The sequence below is a fragment of the Podarcis muralis genome, chromosome 9 (assembly GCF_964188315.1).
Source record: "Podarcis muralis chromosome 9, rPodMur119.hap1.1, whole genome shotgun sequence".
Classification (NCBI taxonomy): Eukaryota; Metazoa; Chordata; class Lepidosauria; order Squamata; family Lacertidae; genus Podarcis; species Podarcis muralis.
This window is the reverse complement of record NC_135663.1, coordinates 51,138,522-51,150,708: the sequence shown is the minus strand read 5'-3', so window position 1 is coordinate 51,150,708 and position 12,187 is coordinate 51,138,522. Positions and strand designations below refer to the sequence as shown.

The following is a 12,187-nucleotide window of genomic DNA, read 5'->3' as shown; positions in this document are numbered from 1 at the left end:
TGGTTTTCTTACACACACAAAAATCAAAGCAGCTAACAATCCAAACATTAAAAAACACAGAACACCCATGCAAAAGAAAAACAGCAGAGCAGATTGTCAAGATGGGAGAGTAGAAGCAGATGGTGCAGTTGAGCAGAAAACTCCACATCTCTGTCCTCCCAAACTGTCTCTGAGCTTTAAAAAATACAAATCCATGTCTGAATGAACACCAGGAAAAACTGCCCAATGTAATATAATATATTTGCTTGCTTACAGTGGTATGTAGTTATCATTGTCTAATGATTGCTCATCTATCAAAGAGGTGATATGTGGCATATATAACAAAAAAAGAAATTTAATAATAATTGCAGTTATGCTGCTAGTAAACAAACCCTTTCATAGTAATCTGTTGCTATAGCCAGTTTCCAATGCCTGCCTGAAGAAAAGTACCTTCCATTGGCTTCAAAAAATGCTCAAGTTCAGATTTGGGTGGAGGTCCAGAAGGAGGCTGTTCTAAAGGCACATCCTTTCTACACAACTAGAGGCATGACCCTGGTAATGTGCTTGGCAAGAAAGCTTTCATCATGAACCTGCTGAAGGCTCTTCTATATGCCAGGCCACCTGCAATTATTTTCTCCTAGGGCCAGTTTTCTGAAATGCACTAAGGCAGAGATGGCTACTAGCCACACGTTTGGGAGTCTGTCTCCCCCGCAATAATCTCCCTCCATTCTTAAACTGAGGCACGCTTTCCCTAAAACTGAGGCTTCCCACCGCCGGTGCCCTTCCACCATTTGGATTCCATTCTTAGACCGAGGTAAAGTTCTCAATCTGGGACACTATTTCCGGTTTTGTGAAGTTCGTAAACCGAATTGTTCTTAAACAGGACTGTTCTTAAACCGAGGTACCACTGTACTGGGTTAAACCAAGGTACCACTGTACTGGGGGTTATCACATAGGTGAGTTGCTAGAGAGCCAGTGTGGTGTAGTGGTTAAGAGCGGTAGACTCGTAATCTGGTGAATCGGGTTTGCGTCCCCACTCCTCCACATGCAGCTGATGGGTGACCTTGAGCTAGTCACACTTCTCTGAAGTCTCTCAGCCTCACTCACCTCAAAGAGTGTTTGTTGTGGGGGAGGAAGGGAAAGGAGAATGGTAGCTGCTTTGAGACTCCCTAGGGTAGTGATAAAGTGGGATATCAAATCCAAACTCTTCTTCTTCTTCTTCTTGGATGACCTGCACATGTGTGTCCTGTGGGCAAGAGGGTGGGGCAGCCACAGTCCTGTCCAGTCCTGTCCTGTCTAAAAAACCTGATCTGAATTTGCTCCTATCATGCAGCTATTAGAAAAGAGGAGCCTTGCCAGAAAAACAGCTTGGCAAACCAGTATTAGGGGCCTGGTGTTCTTGTTCTCCTAGCTGTGTTTAGGAAATCAAGCAAGACTCCACAGGCTTGTACACTTCTTCTTCATCGTCCTCTCACATGCAAACTCGGCTAGTGTTGCCAATCCTTCTCTTAACCCTGGTTCCAGCCTCTGCCTGAAAACTAGCCATGGTTAGCATTAATATTGGCAGAAATGGAGCTGTGCAGCATGATTACCTCTGAAAAGAGAAAGGAAGGGAGTTTGCATAGCAGAGGAGAAGAGAAGAGAAGGAGGGAGAGGGGAAGCACACAGGTTCTCTTGCTCTCTTAACCCTGGTTACAGGTAAAGGTAAAGGGACCCCTGACCATTAGGTCCAGTTGTGGCCGACTCTGGGGTTGCATCGCTCATCTTGCTTTATTGGCCGAAGGAGCCGGCGTACAGCTTCCGGGTCATGTAGCCAGCATGACTAAGCCGCTTCTGGCAAACCAGAGCAGTGCACAGAAACGCCATTTACCTTCCTGCTGGAGCGGTACCTATTTATCTACTTGCACTTTGACGTGCTTTTGAACTGCTAGGTTGGCAGGAGCAGGGACCGAGCAACGGGAGCTCACCCCATCGTGGGGTTTCGAACCACCGACCTTCTGATCAGCAAGTCCTAGGCTCTGTGGTTTAACCCACAGCACCACCCACTTCCCTGGTTAGGAAGTCAGAAATGATACATGTGCAATAGGTCAATGTCAAGGTGCTAAGGATGAGTGCAGAACCCTTGAAATATCCCAGGCATTTGATATTTTATGATCCCTGAATGGCTCACATTTAGTTAGAACTGCCTGATGCAAAATTTAACATGGCTGTGTGTGCATTCCCTGTCCTGTAAATCATATGCCATTCCAGCAGATAAACTAGACATTTCTGGAACCTGAATGGCTCCTATATGTTTAAGAGCAGCTTGAGCTACAGTAGCCTTCCCTGGCTTGGTCCCCTGCAGATGCTTTGGAGTACAACTATAAACTGCCCTGAAATCTACAGATGAAGGGCAGTATACAAATTTAATAAATAATAATAATAATAATAACCATGCAGGCTGCAGTAGATAGAAATTGCAGTCCGAGATAAGGGGAGGGCAGCAGGTTGGGGGAAGGCTGACCTATAGAAATCAGCAGATGACACTTTTCAAGGCAATGAGATAAGCATTATTCTCCGCCAATGACGGCAGAAAGGCACTAGAGCAGAACCCAGTTAAAAGCTGGTGACCTTATAGTTCCTGTGGAACTACCCAAGGCAGAAATACCTTTTAAAATCTAATTTTGGTAAATTTCTACCCAGTTTCTATAAGAATCTAGCTTCAAACCCAGGCATACAGGGATGCTCTGGTCATACTGCCACCAAGTGGACAATGCTAGACCCTAATTAACAGTTGTAGACATTAGGCAGCCTTCCCTCTTCCTAGCGATGAGGCCAGGTTAACATAGAAGGGGAAACAGCGAACAAAGTGCAGTCTGAGCACTATTATCCATATTGTGCTTCCACAACTGTCTTCCGAGTGATGTTATTCATTTGCTGTGCCTTCTCTGGTTTTGTTTTTGTATCACTACTGATGTAAAACAATAAACGATAGGTGCAAATGATAACTTGACAACTCTACCAATCTCCACCACCCTCCAAGAGAAGCAGAAATGTATCATCTTGTTTTATTGCCAGAATTTCCCCCCAGACTTTTAATTTTTAATAATCACATTTATCCATAAAAAAGACTGCTAAAACAAGGAGAAATTTGGTAAATGCGGCTTTTTCTATCTGTACTGGCAAAAATCCACCCTTCTGAATTTCTGCCACTCATGTAGTTGTAAAAGATAAAGGAAAACATATGCAGTACCAATTACCCTATTTAAAAATATTAATTACGCACCCTGAACTCTGATGGCGAGGCACAAATTCTAACAATAGCATTTACAGACTTTTAAAAGGGTCCAGTGCAAGGAGCAGGATGTATACACACTCCCCATTAGGAATGGTGATTATATTATTAACCTATGCTCTTGTGCTTTTTACAGCATCTTGATTTGCAAACATTAGCAGGCGATAATGCTAACTTTGAAATCTTCTACTGAAATCTTCTACAGAAGGGTCAAGTTATATTCTGCAGGGGGACAGCCTAACTAGATTAAGAACAGGGACGGTAGCTGGTTAACATCTGTAACCCTGGTAGGGCTGTTCTGGTGTAAAATGCTAGATCAGTCCAAAATAAGAACGAACTCATCAATTCTTTGATTGTGGATGAGTGGGGCTGGCCTGGCATGCATTACTCATAGCACATATGCAAACAGTGTGCATGCACACGAAAGCTCATACCAAGAACAAACTTAGTTGGTCTCTAAGGTGCTACTAGACAATTTTTTTATTTTTATATATATTTCGACTGCGTCAGACCAACATGGCTACCTACCTGAATCTAGAATCCTGGGCTAGATAGTCTGAATTGGTAATATGAAGTTTCCTGTATTCCTATGTAGGTAGTTGGGTTTTGTTTTGTTGTTTTTAACCACAGCCTTTAACTGCTGCAATGTTCAGAATTTGCACTTGCGGATAAGATGCTGACTAATGTCACAACTGCCATTCCTTGACTTAAGACCACGTGTCATATATCATATCCTTGCAGCTGCATCGCTGCAGATGGATCATCATTTAGGTCCTTTGTGCTGATGCCACATCAGGACTGCAGAGCTGTCAATAATGCAAAGTGATGCTGTATCAGCCAGCTCAAGAATGATGAGCTAGAGATTCTCTCCCACTTGCATATCCCACAACAGAGGATAAGACTGGCCTGTGAGAAGATTCTCCAAATAACAAATAGTTCTATCAAATGGAAGCTGTTATGATCCTGAATTCAGTTCCGTTTAAATTCCATTGAAGTTACTGGGGTTAGGGGCTGCGATCCAATGCACTCTTATCTGGGAGTAAGCCCCGCTGAACTCAGTAAGACTTCTGGATAAACACAAATAAGATTGTACTACTGAGAAATTATAATTATGCACAGTATTGCAGTCATAATAATTAAATATAAGGTAAAGGTAAATCACCCCTGGACAGTTAAGTCCAGTCAAAGGTGACTATGGGGTACAGCTCTCGCCTCACTTTTCAGGCCAGTGGTGTAGCGTGGGGGGTGCAGGGGGGGCCGGCCGCACCGGGCGCAACATCTGGGGTTAGGGCAAATCCACAGGTTAGGGGGCGCAAATCCATGGGTTAGGGGGCGCAAATTACTTGCCTTGCCCCGGGTGCTGACAACCCACGCTACGCCACTGTTTCAGGCTGAGGGAGCTGGCATTTGTCCACAGACAGCTTTCAGGGTCATGTGGCCAGCATGACTGAACTGCTTCTGGCGAAATGGGACACCATGATGAGTGTCAGAGCGCACAGAAATGCCATTTACCTTCCCGCCACAGTGGTACCTATTTAGCTACTCACACTGGTATGCTTTCAAACTGCTAGGCTGGCAGAAGCTGGGACAGAGCAATGGGAGCTCATCCCGTTGTACAGATTCGAACTGTCAACCTTCTGATCGGAAGCCCAAGAGGCTCAGTGGTTTACACCACAGCGCCACCTGCATTTAATTAAATATGATCTGCATTCCAATACTGCATTGTTTAGCTGATTAATTAATTGGTTAAAAAGCAACAGACATTTAGTATATGAGTACTATTATGCACCCACCTCTGTGTGTGCACGCGCACACACACATTTAGTATAACTATTTGTAGGAAATGTGTGCGGTCTAACATACTTTCCCCTGTTGAACACAGATATTTAATGCATAACAAAAAAAGAAAAGTCCTGCAAATACAAAGAGAGGTTAATTTGCCTTTCCTTTTGTAAAAAGGAAACATACAGTTTTGAGCATCACAGGCAATTTACAGGAAGTATATCTGATGGTGGAACTTTATATTTGGGGTTGGCTGCTGCCCCCAAGTGGTGAGAGAACATACCTAATTATTATTAATAGCATTTTAAACAGTTGCCTTCAGTGGAATGCAGCTGGCTTCATAACCGAGAGAATATGGATTGCACCCAGCAAGGCAATCTGTATTATAAACAGATTCTTGTTTATGCATATGAGCCTCTCTTCCTGGGGGAAAAGACAGAAGTAATAAATAATTTAAAATCCTCTAGGAAAGCTTTTATTATTGATTTTTATATACTAACACAAACATATTTTTGTAGGAAAGATGACACACAAATATTTTGCATAAAAGTAAACATTTCAGTGGAAGAGGAACTATCAAATAGTCTATCTAGGATGATAAGCCACGAAATGTACTACCAGCACCCTTGTATTCTTCCCAAATTCTTTTTGCAATGCAATTTTCAGTTGCAGCAAACAACTCAATTTTTCAGTAAGTATACTCCCACCTTCCAGCATGCCAATGAATGTAGAAGCACCATGGAATAACTGAGAACAATTTTGGAACTTGACACTTAAATTGTCATCAAATTAGATGCTATAGGACTTTTTAAAATTATGGAGAAATCCTAGATACGTCTATTCAAAAGTAAGGCCAAAAAAGTTCAAGGATACTTCTTCTCAGGTAAGGAGACATAGGAATGGATCAAATGGTAATGGAAAAGTTTTAAGCATATTAGACAGTTGTTGTTGTTTTTGCTGTTTCACACTGATATATAATCTTGCCTCAAACAGAATTGTACACATTCAGTGTACCATTAGCACCACCTCCACACACAAAAACCCCTCAAAATAAAATGGACCACAGGCTCAAATCTATCAATCCTGTTCTCATTTTAATGAATTTGATTTCAAACGTGCTTCCTTTAGAATGGCTGCTAACAGATCTGACAGATAGAGTGGCCTTAAGTGCTCTACAAAGGCATCTGCCAGGACAGAAATGGATGGATATATAACATTTAGCAAGAGGCATTATTTTGGCATTATTTCCTCCGTGTTGCAAGTGCTCCAGACAATTTGCAAAACGACTTGTAGCTTGGATTGTGTAAGCGACTGGTCAAGAAATGTACAATGTGGACAATCTCCTGAGATATATCCGAATGTCCTTTAACTTGCCTGACCCGGGACACAATAGGGATTACAAAACCACATTTTGAAAAGCTCTACCACAGATGTAATAAAAAGAAGAGGCTTCAAACTTACAAAGAAATGAGCAAAGTAGACAGGTCTTTCTGTAATTCACAAGGGAGAAAGTACAGTGAGAAGGAAGGATAGGATGAAAATAGCATTACCAGTCTTGTTTTTTTAAAACTATTTGAGTATAATATAGTGATCCGTTGTATACCTATGTTTCTTCTTTTTTTCCCTTTTTGAAATACAGCAATTTACTCCTACCTTAATTCTGCAAGTAAAGTGCTCTTCCTCTGTGCAATTTGCGAAACCATTTCAGTGTGGATTACATAGTTGCGCTCTGTCTATGCTTCTTCCCCAGGTTGCCACAAAGGTAATGTCAAAAACTTTAAGTTCCCAAAGTCTCTTCCACACATCCCAAGGGAAACAGAAGCAAGCTGCATTTCAATTTTGTGAGTGGATTGCTACTGTGTATCATTATTATTATTACTATTATTGTTAATTAAATTTGTATGCCCCCCTTCATCTGAAGATCACGAGGTGATTCACAACATAAAAATACAAAATGAGAACACAGAATGCATTTAAAAAATAATAAAATTAAATCAATACACCAGCACCAGATTCCTTCACACACACAAAAGGAAAGACTACAGGGATGACAACAGGTGCTTAAGGAAGTCCTCTCTTACGGACTGAAAGGATGTTTTAAAGAAATTGGAACACAGGTAATCAACAAGACATTCTTCAGGTGACAATGGACTACAACTCTTATGATTGGACCATTGGCTATCTTGGCTGGGGACGATGGGAGTGGGGAATCCAACATCATCTGGAAGGCACAGTATTGGCTACCCCTGAATTAGAGGGTTACAAAACAAACAACAACAACCTAGACCTGAAGGGGCCTCAACAGTTTTAAATCATGCCTAGGTTCTGAAGGGATATCAGAAGATCAGAAGAGAATACGTAAAGATACATATTTGGGCAATATATCTATTATAAGGTCAACCAAAAGATCGCAAAATGGGGCTGCAAAATACTGCGCTATGGAGATGCCTAGCCTGCCTTGAAGGATGTGGGGATGGTCTCCCTTTGGGAATGGGGCTGCCGGAAGAAGGATGTGAAATGAAGATGCAGCCCAGCTGCAGGCGGAACAGCAGGTGCCTCTGAGTTCTGACAGAGGAGCATCACCACTCAGGAGGGGCCAGGTCCTGGTGCGGGGGTTGCCACGGTGACAAGGACCCGCCCTCCTTTGTGACATCTCTTGCTTCACCTTTAAAAGCCACTGACTTGCAGGCGGCCATTGTGGGTTAGTAGTAAGGCGAGTGGAGGAGAGAGGAGTTAGTGGCGGTTGGTGGAGATTAGGCAGAGGATTAGTGAATTGTTTTTTTTTTTTTTCGTTTTCTTATTTTGATTTTGATTTCATTTATTACTTTTATTTGATTTATTTTGATTTTCTTTTATTCTTTTTCTTTTATTTATTTTATTTTATTTTTGTTCTTTATATTATTATTTATGTTCTTTGTTTTTTGTTTTATACTTTTTGTGCACATCTGTGCATATTTTGTATATATGTATCAGTACAAAGGGACGTGGGTGGCGCTGTGGGTAAAAGCCTCAGCGCCTAGGGCTTGCCGATTGAAAGGTCGGCGGTTCGAATCCCCGCGGCTCGCCAGAGCAGCAATGTCATGCTGGCCACGTGACCCGGAAGTGTCTCCGGACAGTGCTGGCCCCTGGACTCTTGAGTGAGATGGGCACACAACCCTAGAGTCTGTCAAGACTGGCCCGTACGGGCAGGGGTACCTTTACCTTTACCTTTATCAGTACAAAAAGATAATATTAGGGCCTACTCTAGTTGGACTCTCCTTGCTCTGCCCAGGGTAGGAGTAAACTGCCCCCTTCCTGACCCCACAGAGCCAACTTGGAGCAACTGCCCTGTGGGAAGAAACCTCTGGTGCTGTCTTCTCCTCCCTCGGTGGGATGGCGGGCATTGTTTTGTGAGCGTGTGGTACTTGGTGTGTCTTATCCACATGGTTAGCTGCTTGGAGGACTCCAGTGGAAAAGCGGGATATGTTTTTGAGACCCAATTTAATTATGTAAGTTGTCCTAAACTTTAAAAAAATATATATATTGCATTTTGATGTTGTAACCTACAAGAGTGCGGCCCCTAAGACATTTTGGTACCTGAGGCGAACCAGAAGCTGGCGGGAAGAAGGGGTGAATGAAGATCCACATCAGGAACAAGTGGGGAATAAAGATCTATATTGGTAACAAGGAGGGGAATCAAATCAACCTTACCCAATGGTTGATGTGGGAATCAAGGGTTGTTGCAGGGGGGAGGGCTGCTCTGAATCATGCCAGATGGGTGCAGAGCCCAGGGCAGCCCCCGCCATTTGCTTCCTAGGGGCGGAAGGAGACCAGCAGTGCCTCCTATTCACAGAGAGGCTGCTGTGGGGGCAGTACTGAGGGGGGCTGCTGAGGAACAGGCATATCTGGCCTCCAAGCAGCACACTCCAGCAGTGGCCAATGCATTCCTTAAAAGCCAGATATCCTGTCCCTGTGGATCCTGCCACCTGAGGCGCTCACTTCACCTTGCCTCATAGATGAGCCGGCCCTGTAACCTCCCCTGTAAACCTAGGGTGAAGGGCGGGTAATAAAATAACAATTACTAGTAGTAGTTGTAGTAGTAGTAGTAGTAGTAGTAGCAGCAGCAGTATAATACAATATAAAGCAACTCAGCACAGAAAATAAATCAGAGCTTCAAATGTTCATTTTTAAGAGGAATTGGTTCTACTTCAAGTTCAGCATATCCTAGAAGGAACTAATTACAGTTCATAGTCAACCCTTTAAGAAGCGGACTAGTTTGGATCACATTCAGTTCAAGTTCAGCCAAATGATCTTTGGCAATGTTTTTTCAGCATTCAGAATGTTACAAGCAGCTGTGCTGAAGTATAAAATATAGTTACGAAGGCTAAGGTAAAGGTAAAGGTACCCCTGCCCATACGGGCCAGTTGTGTCCGACTCTAGGGTTGTGCACCCATCTCACTTAAGAGGCCGGGGGCCAGCGCTGTCCGGAGACACTTCTGGGTCACATGGCCAGCGTGACGAAGCTGCTCTGGCGAGCTAGCACCAGCGAAGCACACGGAAATGCCGTTTACCTTCCCGCTATAAAGTGGTATCTATTTATCTACTTGCACTTGGGGGTGCTTTCGAACTGCTAGGTGGGCAGGAGCTGGGACCGAAAGACGGGAGCTCACCCCGCCGTGGGGATTCGAACCGCCGACCATACGATCGGCAAGTCCTAGGCACTGAGGTTTTACCCACAGCGCCACCCGCGTCCCTACACGAAGGCTAAGGGAGCATCCAAAAATGAACACAGTGGAATGTGAACCATTTCATTTATTTTTCCCAACAATTGTTAAGAAACTTGAAGATGATGAACTAGAAATCTACCCCAAAATAAACTTATTACATGTTCACTTCACTCATAAATTATGGGAACTACTTTCAGTAAGTGTTTGGAGACTTTTAGACTAATTCAGTGACCTTTGTGAAACTGAGCTATTTCACTCCAAGGCCTGAAATAAATGCATAGAAGAATGTGAAGTGAATAGTATGCATATAAATGGTTTTTAACTGGGGTGGTGGCAGCTGCTTTTGTTCTCAGTAACTGGCAACTCTCCACTGCAGGCCTGTGTTAGAAAGGTAAATTCCTGCACTAATGGGTCTAGTAATTTACTCAGCTAGACTTTTACAAAAGTACATTAACACTTTACCCAACCTAAAGCAAACAACCATTCAAACAGAGCACATCAGGTGAGAAATCATAGCTCTTTTCCCACTGCTGTGGTGAAGAATCAAGTGTAGTTCTACGTAACATTGAAATGTTATGACTTACCCATTAACTCTTGGAGTGAATTAAGGAGGAAATCAACTTGATTTTACCATGCAGTTGTTTGCAAAGTCATTTACCCTCTTTACCCTGGCCTTTGACCCTTGAGATTATCGTTTTAGGACCCTCTCCATGTTTGTGATTGTAATTTGTTTTAAGCTGTTTTTTAAGGGTTTTTTTTTTTGCTTTAAACAGGTACATATAAATATAGACAACCAAAATCACAAAGGAAAATTCCTTAATAGTAATGAAAAAAACAACTAAAAAAAACTACAAAAAATATATTGAAGTACATGACACAGAACATAAGCAACTATGGGAAAGATAAAAGAAAAGAAAAAAGAAAAATAGGGGGGGAAAGAAAAAGAAAAAGGAAGATGAGCCAACGCAGGAAAGCTCATCTATTGTACACTTCCGTCAAGCTCACAACAGATCATTATTCTTATCAATTATCTCTATCTGCATTCCAAAGGAATCCCTCATCTTGGTATCAGGGAACATTTCTCTATGCGCTATCATTCTAAACATAGCCAGATCTTTCTTGCTGAGCCCTTGTCCCCTAAATAATTATTTAAACATTCCCATTCTTCTTTCACCAATTTTTATCTCTTATTGCATCTGTCAGCTTTGCGAGCTCCAAGTACTTGCACAATTTGACTACCCATTCCTCTTTAGTGGGTGTATTTTAAGCCGTTTTAAAGGTAAAAATACCTTTAAAAGTGACCTGCCCTGCGACTTTAGGATGAAGGGTGGAATAAGGGGGAGTGGGCTGCCCCATAGTTAAAATACCTCATTCACGAACCACATAGGCCTTTGTATGTTTCAGAACCGGTGTTGCCAACATGATGCCTGCAGGTACCCACAGAGGTCTTCCCTAGTGCCCACAGTGTACTGTGTACCCATGAATACCCCCAGGGAAAAAAGCACTGCACACAATTATTCACACTGTCACCAGTAAGATTCATCTGCCAGTCCACTCAGCTTCTGAACAACGAATGGGGGGTGTGAGAGAGAACAAATAGGCATTTGCCTCAGGCAGGAAAACGCTCTTCACTGCAGCCTGTGGCACTAAACAAGAAATGAAAAGAACATCTTGAGGAGGTACCAACTAGCATAGGAAGATGAGTCTACACCACAGCCCTTGTACTAGTCTCCAGTTTATAGTCCACACTACTGGTTATCAGTACATGCTGAATCAGCATGCTTGACAGTTGAAAACACCTCCATCTGGAAGCCTGTGTTGCAAAAAAACCCACTGCTTTTCAAATTACTGAAGGGGTTATCCTAAGCAGTCGGCTGGAGAGATGACTTCCTAGGTGTTCCTGATAGCTTGTGACAAGACAAAACTAATTTCTCTTTCCAAAAGAGGTGACTCATCCTGACAGTGTGCCTGATTTAATTTGCCTTCCAGTTTATCTGAATTCCTGTCAGCGAAGGGATAATTAGCAATACTGAACTGTCACTAGATGAAATGATTGGGCCATAATTTTAGGTGGATAGACAGAGCATTGCTTCTGGTCAATAAATGCTTCTGGCCCACCTTACCCAACATGCAAGATTAGGAATTTCCGTGACACGGCAGGACCATTTGTTATTCTGCCTAGTATTAACAGAAAGCTATTTTCAAACCATGTTCAGATGGAATGTAAACTCAGGCTATGTTTGTTTTGAAGAACTGGCACTATAATTTTTGGATGGGTACTCTAATAGCATAAGCTTAAAGGTAAAGGGTAAAGGGACCCCTGACCATTAGGTCCAGTTGTGACCGACTCTGGGGTTTATTGCTTTATTGGCCAAGGGAGCCGGTGTACAGCTTCCGGGTCATGTGGCCAGCATGACTAAGCCGCTTCTGGCGAACCAGAGCAGCG

General features: G+C 42.8%; 1 protein-coding gene across 2 annotated transcripts in view; it reads left to right on the top strand.

The window, feature by feature from the left end:
• ACSL1 (acyl-CoA synthetase long chain family member 1) overlaps positions 1 to 12,187 on the top strand; it is a 148,257-nt gene that overhangs the window by 42,167 nt on the left and 93,903 nt on the right. The window contains exon 2 of one of the 2 annotated variants that reach the window (XM_077934270.1): positions 6,786 to 6,876. The exons of the other annotated variant lie outside the window; for it this stretch is intronic. The gene's annotated coding sequence lies outside the window, so the exon portion shown is untranslated. The remainder of the gene's footprint in view (positions 1 to 6,785; positions 6,877 to 12,187) is intronic. 2 annotated transcript variants of the gene reach the window in all.